Raw genomic sequence first — 12763 nt, 5'->3', positions numbered from 1 at the left:
GGACCACCAGGGAAGTCCCTAAAATGATTTTTAGATGGCAAGATTTCTAGAAAATAGAAAACCTTGAAAGTTATATTCGCTCAGATAATAACTTACCCCAAACCACATTGTCCTGACTCAGGAGTTCTGCTATTCTTGAGTGAGACAGTATTTGGTTAAAAAAAAAAAAAAAAGAGCCCAGGACTGGAAATTAGGAGAATCAGGATTTAGTTCCAAGTTCTACCAACTTGGCAAGCCAGTTTGCCTCTCTGGTTCTCACTTTCTACATCTATATTGTGCTTGCAAAGGATTCTGGATCCTTCAGCGTATTTCTGCAAAGTTGCATGATTCAAACATTTTCGTTGGCAGGAGGGTGGAAAAAAATCATCTATGTCCCCAAAGACCATATTTGAAATGGCAAAGTTGGGTTAACTTCAGCAAAGGAATCTTGATCTGATTGGGTGGATAAATGAGTGAATGAATTTTTTCTTCCATTGTGGTTAAGATTCATCCTGCTTTGCTTCTGGAGTTTATTCCAGACTCTGTGAGACCTTTTACCCATATACATTAATTGACTGAGTACCCACTTGGTGCCGGGCACAATGCCTGGGGTTGGTGATATTAAGTTCAGGATGTCTAGTGTCAACTGACATTAGTGCCCCCAATCATCATGTCTACCTAAAAACCCACTGTGCATTTCCAAAACACCCTCATGAAGGTGGTACTGTCCTGTTGAGAACCACTGGCCTAGCATGATGGGGAGCTTCATGAGCTTGGCTGGAGGGTTTTTACTTCATCTTATGGGCTCTGGGAGCCACTGAGGGAATTTAAACAGGGAGTAACAGGATTCATGATCATATGTGTGTTCAAGAGCACGGAGACTTCTGAATCTACTAATTGCCAAAGGCTGCATACTGTGAACACCTGCAACCCTTTGAGGGTTTCTTAGTCACTGATGGCAGCCCGAAACCAATGATGGATAGGGACTTGGTGATTCCACACCCCAGGCACCTCACCCCGTGGTTGGGAGAACCCTGAGGCATATTCTACATGGTCTCCCAGTGATCCCCAGTGGGAATGAGGTCCAGATGCCCAGAGTGGAAATAGGCTTGATAACTTACTCTTTCTTGGCTGCCTTCTCTTCCCTGTCTCACTTTCCCACTCCCTTGCCAGTATTTCTGGGAATCACCTTCCAAATCCTGCTGGCATTCACCTCCTTGCCTCTGGGGAAACCCCAAACTAGACACCTATATATTCTGGTAGGAACTATTTCCATTCAAACTTTGAATTACATCTTATGGCAGATTTGGAAAGAGAACCCCCTTTTAACTCCATTTAACATAAATTCTATTGTACGTGTGAGCTGTGAGGTTCCCCAAGGCCAATTTGAGAAGAGTGGGGTACTGTGCCCTTCTTTAGATGGAGAAGTGGTCACTTCGGTATGGCGCATGCATTTATCCTAGTCTGACTGCAACCAAGGGGATAAAACCCATGAGTGTAACCCTAACCTCACCGCTTGGCCCCATACCTTTCATTTAGTGACCTTGTAAGGATGTGATGTTTTCTGTATGCTATGAAATTCGTATGGTGTGAAAATGAAGAAAACACATCTTTTAAATTTTGTTTTCGGCGTAACAAAGTACACTATAAATTCCCTAAACGACAGATTTATGAGGTATGTAAATTCTAGTATTTCCTTCTTTTGTCAAACTCATGATACTGCTTGGATGCCAGGGACAAGAATTTATGCAACTAGAAGCATATGGCATAAACACAATATGCCAACTATTATACATTTCTCTGATAAACAGAAAAAGAATATGTAATTTTTTTTGTTGATGTTAACTACTCTTCAGATTATGAAAATAAGTCACCCCATGTTTGCTACTGGGCTCCATTAAGAGAAGTTAATTACTAAAACATTTTAGATGACTGCATATTTTCAGGAATTAACAATACAACATAGATCTGATGGAAATATCTGACTGTGCTCAAAGTTTACTGTTAAAAAGTTGATTTTGTCTGCTCTTTCATTCAGTAAATGTTTATGCAGCACAGATCTGGGGACAGAGCAGGGAATGAGAGAAAATTCCTGCTCTGAGAGCTTCCTTATGATGAGGGAAAACAGGCAATTAACAATCAGATAAAAGAAAACTGAATCCAACAATACATAAAAAAGATCATACACCATGATCAAGTTGGATTTATTCCAGGGTCACAAGGATGGTTCAACACACGCAAATCAATCAATGTGATACACCACATTACCAAAGACAAAAATCACATGATCATCTCGATAGACACAGAAAAAACATTTGACAAAATTTAATGTCCATTCATGATAAAAACTCTCAAAGTGGGTATAGAAGGAACCTATTTAATATAATAAAGGCCATTTACAACAAACCCACAGCCAACATAATACTCAACGGTAAAAAGCTGAATGCCTTCCCACTAAATTCAGGAACAAGACAAGGATGCCCACTATCACCACTTCTATTTAACGTAGTATTGGAAGCCCTAGCCACAGCAGCCAGACAAGAAAAAGAAATAAAAGTTATCCAAATTGGAAGGGAAGAAGTAAAATTGTCACCTTTTACAGATGACGTGATACTTTATATAGAGAACCCTAAAGTCTCCACCTCAAAACTATTAGAACTAATAAATGAATTCAGCAAGGTAGCAGGATACATGATTAATATACAGAAATCTGTTGCATTTCCATACATTAATAATGAAATATCAGAAAGAAAGTAAAAAACAATCCTGTTTAAAATCATATAAAAAAATAAAATATCTAGGAATAAACTTAACCAAAGAGGTGCAAGACCTATACTCTTAAAACTTTAAAACATTGATGAAGAAAACTCAAGATGATTCCAAGAAATGGAAGGCTATCCCACGCTCTTGGAATGAAAAATTAACATTATTAAAATGGCCATACTACCCAAAGCAATCTATAGATTTAATGCAATCCCTATCAAAATACCCATGACATTTTTCACAGAACTAGAATAATCCTAAAATTTATATGAAACCACAAAAGACCCCAAATTGCCAAAGCAATCTTGAGAAAAAAGAATAATGCTGAAGGTGTAACCTTCCCGGACTTCAGACAATACTACAAAGCTACAGTAATCAAAACAGCGTGGTGGGACTTCCCTGGTGGCACAGTGGTTAAGAATCCGCTTGCCAATGCAGGGGACACGGGTTCGAGCCCTGGTATGGGAAGATCCCACACGCCGCGGAGCAACTAAGCCCGTGCGCCACAACTACTGAGCCTGTGCTCTAGAGACCGCGTGCCACAGCTACTGAGCCCGCGTGCCACAACTACTGAAGCCCGTGCACCTAGAGAGCCCGTGCTCTGCAACAAGAGAAGCCACCGCAATGAGGAGCCTGCACACCGCAAGGAAGAGTAGCCCCCTGCTCGCTGCAAACAGAGAAAGACCACATGCAGCAACGAAGACCCAACACAGCCAAAAATAAATAAATTAATTAATTAATTAAAAAAAAACAAACAAACAGCGTGGTACTGGCACAAAAACAGACACATATATTAATGGAACAGAATGGAGAGCCCAGAAATAAAGCCACGTACCTACAGTCAATCTACAACAAAGGAGGCAAGAATATACAATGGAGAAAAGACAGTCTATTCAATAAGCAGTGCCAGGAAAACTGGACAGCTACATGTAAAAGAATGAAATTAGAACATTTTCTCACACCATACACAAAAATAAACTCAAAACGATTTAAAGACCTAAATGTAAGACCTGAAACCATAAAAATTCTAGAAGAGAACATAGGCGCAACACTCTTTGACACAAATCGTAGCAATAGTTTCTTGGATCAGTCTCCTAAGGCAAAAGAAATAAAAACAAATGAGACCTAATTAAAAGTTTTTGCACAGCAAAAGAAACCATCAACGAAATGAAAAGACAACCTACTGAATGGGAGAAAATATTCACAAATGATGAGACTGACAAGGGGTTAATATATAAAATATACAAACAGTTCATACAACTCAATATCAAAAAACCCAAACAACCCAATCAAAAACTGGGAAGAAGACCTAAATAGACATTTTTCCAAAGAAGACATATAGATGGCTAACAGGCACATGAAAAGATGCTCAATACCATTAATTATCAGAGAAATGCAAATCATAACCACAATGAGGCATCACCTCACACCTGTCAGAATGTCTATCATCAAAAAGTCCACAAAAAACAAATATTGGAGAGGATGTGGAGAAAAGGGAACCCTCCTACACTACGCTGTTGGGAGGAATGTAAATTGGTGCAGCCACTATGGAAAACAGTATGGAGGTCCCTTAAAAAAACTAAAAATAGAGCTACCATATGATCCAGCAATCCAACTCCTGGGTATATATCCAGAAAAGACAAAAACACTAATTTGAAAACATACATGCACCCCAATATTCATTGCAGCATTATTTACAATAGCCAAGACATGGAAGCAAGCCAAGTGCCCATCAACAGACAACTAGATTTAGACGATGTAGTATATATATACAATGGAATACTACTCAGCCATAAAAAAGAATGAAATAGTGCCATTTGCAACATGGATGGACCTAGAGAATACTATGCTTAGTGAAATAAGTTGGACAGAGAAAAGACAAACACCATATGATATCATTTATATATGGAATCTAAAAAATAACACAAATGAATGTATAAGCAAAACAGACTCACAGATATAGAAAACAAACTTGTGGTTACCAAAGGGAAGAGAAAAGGGGAGCAGGGACAAATTAGGTATATGGGATTAACAGATGCAAACTATTATGTGTAAAATAGATAAGCAACAAGAATATACTGTTTAGCGTGGGGAATTATACCCATTATCTTATAATAACCTATAATGAAATATAATCTACAAGAATACTGAATCACTTTGCTGTATACCTGAAACTAACACAATACTGTAAATCAAATATACCTCAATTAAAAAACTATAAAAATAAAAAAGTACATAAATATACAAGTAATATAACGTGCTTTTAGTTGTAGAAAAAAAATTTTAAATAATTTGGACATCCTGTTACATACCTAGGCCCTTTCTTGATTTGGCTTTATAATCACAGAAAAACAGAACTGGAAATTTTAGTCAAGTCGCTGACTTGTGTTTGGCATTACGTGTCATTTATTTAAACTGCATCTGCTTTCTAAAACCTATCTTTCAAAACAACATTTTAATAAAGATTTTTTAAAACAGCAAAACATTCATTTGGTCTCCTTTGGATAAATGGAGAGGGGTATTAATCACAGTATGTGTACCTTTCAAATGTGACCTCAGACCTCATGCAAAATAGCTGTCCAAAGCTTAATATTACTAAGTCCCAACTGATCATGGATCATTCAACATCAGGAAATGCAGAGAAATAATAAAAGCACAAACTTCAGCAATAAGGCAGCACAAGATATCCTACTTCTCAAAGCAGGAAAAATGCCTTTCCAGTAGTTGAGTTTTTATATTGTTGAGTTTTGCTTCCACTTTGGGGAGCTAAGTTAAGAATCTTCTATTCTCTATTGTTCTTAATGAACTGAACCAGAGACATGACCCAAACCTGCCAATGGGTGTCGGCTGGATGTCAACAATACTACTGAAGTGCAGGCCAGCTCCAACCTCCTTACGTGAATTTTATGTGATCTCTTTTCCTGGAATGAGAGAGTCACAAGTATGTAATTATGAGATCAAATACAGGTGGACTTCTTTATTTATTTATTTATTTTTGGCTGCATTGGGTCTTCGTTGCTGTGTGTGGGCTTTCTCTAGTTGCAGCGAGTGAGGGCCACTCTTCGTTGTGGTGTGCAGGCTTCTCATTGCAGTGGCTTCTCTTGTTGTGGAGCACGGGTTCCAGGAGCACGGGCTTCAGTAGTTGCAGCATGAGGGCTCAGTAGTTGTGGCTCGTGGGCTCTAGAGTGCAAGGCTCAGTAGTTGTGGTGCACGGGCTTAGCTGCTCCACAGCATGTGGGATCTTCCCAGACCAGGAATCGAACCCGTGTCCCCTGCATTGGCAGGCGGATTCTTAACCACTGCGCCACCAGGGAAGTCCCTAGATGGACTTCTTAGATTCACAAATCAAGTGATCTATCTCAAGCTGCTACTAATTCTTGGTAAAGGTGAGCCATTTGATGACGTTATTTCTTCACCAGTCTCAGGGGTCAATGAGAATACTCTTAGGATGTGAGATATTTAGAAAGTTTGTATTCTGATTTAAGTGTAAGTGCAAATAGATATGAGACACCCCCTTTGAAGGAGGTGATCAGAGCCTGCCAGCCATGGTTTAATCTCGTCTTGTGCTTTTCCCTTTCTGTCCTACTCAAATTGGTGCAAGGCTAGCTGAGAGCTCTGGTTTCCATTCTTATTCATAAAGGCATGGACATGAGAAATAATGAATAAGACAAGTTTGGAAAACAAACTTCTAAGGAAGTAGATCCCATTTTACTTGGTATTCTCCATCTTTATTTTGTTTTGACTTTGTTTTATGACATAAAATTTCAGAGCTTGATGGCACCTTGTGAATGACCTGGATCATTTCCACAAATATGGAACTAAGGTTAAAGCCCCACCTCTTGGGCTTCCCTGGTGGCGCAGTGGTTGAGAGTCTGCCTGCCGATGCAGGGGACATGGGTTCGAGCCCTGGTCTGGGAGGATCCCGCATGCCGCGGAGCGGCTGGGCCCGTGAGCCACAATTGCTGAGCCTGCGCTTCTGGAGCCTGTGCTCCGCGACAAGAGAGGCCGCGAGAGTGAGAGGCGCACCGCAATGAGAAGTGGCCCCCGCTTGCCGCAACTGGAGAAAGCCCTTGCACAGAAACGAAGACCCAACACAGCCATAAATAAATAAATGAATGAATGAATGAATGAATGAATGAATGAATAAATAAATAAATAAATCCCATTTAAAAAAAAAAAAAAAAGCCCCACCTCTTACTAACTGTACCACACGACATGCGTTAAATTTCTTCTTTTTTAATTTCCTCAGCTGTGAAATAGGAAGAAGCTATAATATTTTCCAGGGTCATTGTGAAGTTAAATGAGCTGATACAGACTCAGCCCTTAGAATGGTGCCGGGCACAGGGCAAGCACCCACAAGTGTTAGATGTCATTGGGGTTGCAATTGCTTTTTATGAAATGTATCCAAGGCCCACAACTACAGAAAGGCAACCAGGGCTTCAGACTCCCAGCCCAGTGTTCTTTCCATAACACCACACTATAAAACTAACATTGGTTTTGGAGTTTGGGGGTCAAACAGAAGTTAATCTCCCGGTTATATTGTTGATTAGCATACCAAAGAGGTATATGCATTTGGTAGACCTAATTTTCTGCATAATGACAAATACAGAGACAGTATTTATTGCAAGAATTCTGCTAATGCTTTCTAACATAAAAAGCTTCTTAAAAAGCTGTCTTGTTTAGCCTCCTGTTTTCTATAATAAACCCACTAAAGCTTTACTCTTCAGCTATGTTAGATCCCAAACACAACCACGCCAAAGAGAAAACTTAGTAAAAAAATATATATTATCCACACACCCCAAGGTTCACAGCAGCACTATTTATAATAGCCAAGACATGGAAGCAACCTAAATGTCCTTCGACAGATGAATGGATAAAGAAGATGTGGCACATATATACAATGGAATATTACTCAGCCATAAAAAAGAATGAAATAATGCCACTTGCAGCAACATGGATGGACCTAGAGATGATCATACTAAGTGAAGTAAGTCAGACAGAGAAAGACAAATACCATATGATATCACTTCTATGTGGAATCTTAAAAACTGATACAAATGAACTTATTTACAAAACAGAAAGAGACTCACAGACATAGAAAACAAACTTATGGCTACCAAAGGGGAAAGGGGGCAGGAGACCAGGGATAAATTAGGAGTTCGGGATTAGCAGATACAAACCACTATATATAAAACAGATAAACAACAAGGACCTACTGTATAGTACAGGGAACTATATTCAACATCCTGTAATAACCTATAATGGAAAAGATTATGAAAAAGAATGTAAATATAAAAAAAACTGAATATATATACACATATATATGTGTATATATGTATATAACTGAATCACTTTGCTGTACAACAGGGACTAACACAATATTGTAAATCAACTATACTTCAATTTAAAAAAATAGTAAAAGAAAAAAATGTATTATCTTATGGTGGTGTAGAGAAATATTTATGCTTCAATAAAAAGAAATGTACAGGGGCTTCCCTGGTGGCACAGTGGTTGAGAGTCTGCCTGCCAATGCAGGGGACACGGGTTCGAGCCCTGGTCTGGGAAGATCCCACACGCCACGGAGCAACTAGGCCCGTGAGCCACAACTACTGAGCCTGCGCGTCTGGAGCCTGTGCCCCGCAACAAGAGAGGCCGCGACAGTGAGAGGCCCGCGCACCGCGATGAAGAGTGGCCCCCGCTCGCCGCAACTAGAGAAAGCCCTCGCACAGAAACGGACACCCAACACAGCAATAAATAAATAAATAAATAGATAGATAGATAGATAGATAGATAGATAGATAAATAAATAAATAAATGGATTACCACGTTTAAAAAAAAAAAAAAAAGAAATGTACTGTTTAGATCACACCCTCCCTGGTTTTCTGAGTCTAGCCTTTCATTGTCTTTGGGCTAGTCTACTGCAAGTTGTAAATTACTGGTATAACAATGCAAAATCATTTATATCTATAGGTGTACATCCTGCCTTCTGGAGGTTCAAGTGACTTTCCTCCCTCGTGATGGAAGAGGACAGTTTTGCCTCCATTTGCGAGCTCATTTCAACATTCCTGACCTATACGTGTCTATTCTTTGGTTTCTCCTTTGAACTAGTTGTCATATTTTACTAGTTCCCACGGTAGTTAAATACAATCTTTAACATGTGTTTATCTTATATCTTTATGATTTTGCCTTTTTTGAAAATTATCTTAATCTTAATCTTTAATCAGAGCTAACTGATATATTTATGAGTTGAAATATATGAAATATAATATGAACATATATAGTACTACATATATATACTTTTAAAATTTATTTATTTTACTTATTTATTTTTGGCTGCGTTGGGTCTTCATTGAGGCGTGCGGGCTTTCTCTAGTTGCAGCAAGTGGGGCTACTCTTCATTGTGGTGTGTGGGCTTCTCACTGCAGTGGCTTCTCTTGTTGTGGGGTACGGGCCCTAGGCACGTGGGCTTCAGTAACTGTGGCACACGGGCTCAGTAGTTGTGGCTCGCAGGCTCTAGAGCGCAGGCTCAGTAGTTGTGGCGCATGGGCTTAGTTGCTCCGCAGCATGTGGGATCTTCCCGGACCAGGGCTCGAACCCATGTCCCCTGCATTGGCAGACGAATTCTTAACCACTGTGCCGCCAGGGAAGCCCACAATATAGTTTTTAAATATTGGGGTTTTTAATTTGTGGGGCATTGGTTTAATAACTAAAACATTCCCAGTTGCTTATGCTCTAGTCTGTATTACTTTCACCAACTTAGATTCCCTAACCGGTTTTTTGGGTCACAATTTATTTCCACTTAACTCCAATATAGCTTTTAAATTTGAATAAAACAAAATATCTCTCCCACCCAAATTTATTCCAATAGAGATAATGAAATTTGGTTTTAAAATTAATATATCAGATCACATCAAAAAGAATAAAATACCTAGGAATAAATCTAACTCAGGAGGTAAAAGACCTGTACTCAGAAAACTATAAGACACTGATGAGAGAAATTGAAGATGAGAGAAACAGATGGAAAGATATATCATATTCAAGGACTGGAAGAACTAATGTTGTTAAAATGTCCATAGTACCCAAGGCAATCTATAGATTAATGCAAAATCCCTATCAAATTACCAATAGCATCCTCCCCAGAGTTAGAACAAATAATTCTAAAATCGATATGGAAACAAAAAAGACCCGAAATAGCCAAAACAACTGGAGGTATCACACGCACTGCTTTCAAACTATACTACAAAGCTACAGTCATCAAAACAGTATGGTACTGGTATAAAATCATACACATAGATCAATGGAAAAAAGAGAGAGGCCAGAAATAAACCCACACTTATATAGGCAATGAATCTATGACAAAGGAGGCAAGAATATACAATGGGGAAAAGACAGTCTCTTCAATAAATGGTGTTGGGAAAACTGGACAGCTATGTGCAAAAGAATCCAATTGGACTACTCTCTCACACCATACACAAAAATAAATTCAAAATGGATTAAAGACTTAAATGTAAGACCTGAAACCATAAAACTTCCAGAAGAAAACACAGGCAGTAATCTCTTTGATATGAGCCCTAGTAGTATGTCTTTGGATACATCTCTTCAGGCAAAGGAAACAAAAGCAAAAACAGACAAATGGGACTACATCAAACTAAAAAGCTTTTGCACAGCAAAGCAAACAATACACAAAACGAAAAGGCAACCTACTGAATAGGAGAAAATATTTTCAAACAATATATCTGATAAAGTGTTAATGTCCAAAATATTCAAAGAACTCATACAACTCAACATCAAAAAAACAAACAACCCGATTTAAAAAAATGGGCAGAGGATCTGAATAAACATTTTTCAAAGGAAGACATACAGATGGCCAACAGGTACATGAAAAGATGCTCAACATCACTAATCATCAGAGAAATGGAAATCAAATCACAATGAGGTATCACCTCACACTGTCAAAATGACTATTATCAAAAAGACAACAAATAACAAGTGTTGGCAAAGATGTGCAGAAAAGGGAATGCTTGTGTACTGTTGGTGGGAATGTAGATTGGTGCAGCCACTATGGAAAACAGTATGGAGGTTCCTCAAAAAATTAAAAATAGAACTACCATATGATCCAGCAATTCCACTCCTGGCTATTTATCTGACGAAAACAAAAACACCAATTAGAAAAGATATATACACCCCTATGTTCACTGCAGCATTATTTACAATAGCCAAGACATGTAAGCAACCCAAATGCCCATCAATAGATGAACGGATAAAGAAGATATGGTATATACATATAATGGAATATTACTCAGTCATAAAAAAATGAAATCTCGCCATTTGCAACAACATGGATGGACCTAGAGGGTATCATGCTAAGGGAAATAAGTCAGACAGAGAAAGACAAAAACTGTATGATTTTACTTACATGTGGAATCTAAAAAACAAGACAAATGAACAAACATAACAAAACAGAAACAGAGTTATAGATACAGAGAATAGACAAGTTGTTGCCACATGGGAGGGGAGTGAGGGAAGGAGAGAAATAGGTGTGGGAGATAAGAGGTAGAAACTTCCAGGTGCAAAATAAAGGAGTCACAGGTATGAAATGTACAGTGTGGGGAATATAGTCAATAATTAAGTAATATCTTTGCATGGTGACAGATGGTAACTAGTTTTATCATTGGTGATCATTTTGAAATGTACAGATAAATCGAATTACTATGTTGTGTAACAGGAACTAACAGTGTTATAGGTCAACTATAGTTCAAAAACAAATGAACTCACACGTAGAAAAAGAGATCAGATTTGTGGTTACCAGAGGTGGGGGGCTGGGGAAGTGGATGAAGGCAGTCAAAAGGTACAAACTTCCAGTTATAAGACAAATAAGTAGTAGGGATGTAATGTACAACATGATAAATATAATTAACACTGCTGTATGTTATATATGAAAGTGAAGAGAGTAAATCCTAAGAGTTCTCATCACAAGGAAAAACTTTTTTCTATTTCTTTAATTTTGTATCTATACGAGACGATGGATGGTCACTAAGCTTACTGTGATAATCATTCCATGATGTATGTAAGTCAAATCATTATGCTGTACATCTTAAACTTACAGAGTGCTACATGTCAATTATACCTCAATAAAACCGGAAGAAAAATATATTAGGACCACCTATGTTGACTGGGGAGGGCTATTAAAAAATTAAACGGCAAGATGGGAGTAGATGGATTTGTCATCAGAGAAGCTAAAAAACAACAAAGACAACATGGTTAGCAGTTATTCTTATGACCTTCCAGGTGTGTTGGTTTTTCTTCCAAGTACCACCAAGCAATTAACTCAGTTTTCTGAGGACACTGACAGCGTGTCCCAAAATTCAACTAATTCTGACTCCATCTACCCAGAGACAGCATCAGATCCCACAGACTAAGGGTTCAGTCCTACAAGACCATACCTCCCCCCTCCTGACTTCAGAGGCCAATCACAAGTCCAAGTTGTCACCTGTGCTTCTGACCAACGCCCTTCTTGTTTTCAACTGCTTTGCTAGAGCAGCTCACAGAACTCAGAGAAACATTTTACTTACTAGATCACTGGTTGATTACGAAAGGATGTAAGTCAGGAGCAGGCAGATGGAAGAGATGCAGAGGGCAGGTGTGGGGAAAGGGCACGGAGCTTCCAAGCTCTCTCCGAGCACCCTCCTCTCCCCAAATCTCCATGTGTTCACCAACCTGGAAGCTCTCTGAACCCTGCCCTGGAGGCTCTGTTACAAAGGCACGATTGATTAAATCACTGACCATTGGTGATTGAAAATCTCCACTCCCTCTCCCCTCCCCAGAGGTCTGGGGGTGGGACTGAAAATTCCAACCCTCTCTAAAGGCTGGTTCCCCTGGCAACCAGCCCCCCATCCGGAGGTGCTTTCCAAAAGCTACCTCATTAACACAACAAAAGACACCTTTATCGCTCCCTTTACCTAGGAAATTCCGAAGGTTTTAGGAGTTCTGTGCCAGGAAGGAGACAAAGACCAAATACATC

The sequence above is a fragment of the Eschrichtius robustus genome, chromosome X (assembly GCF_028021215.1).
Source record: "Eschrichtius robustus isolate mEscRob2 chromosome X, mEscRob2.pri, whole genome shotgun sequence".
Lineage (NCBI taxonomy): Eukaryota > Metazoa > Chordata > Mammalia > Artiodactyla > Eschrichtiidae > Eschrichtius > Eschrichtius robustus.
This window is presented reverse-complemented; position numbering follows the sequence as displayed.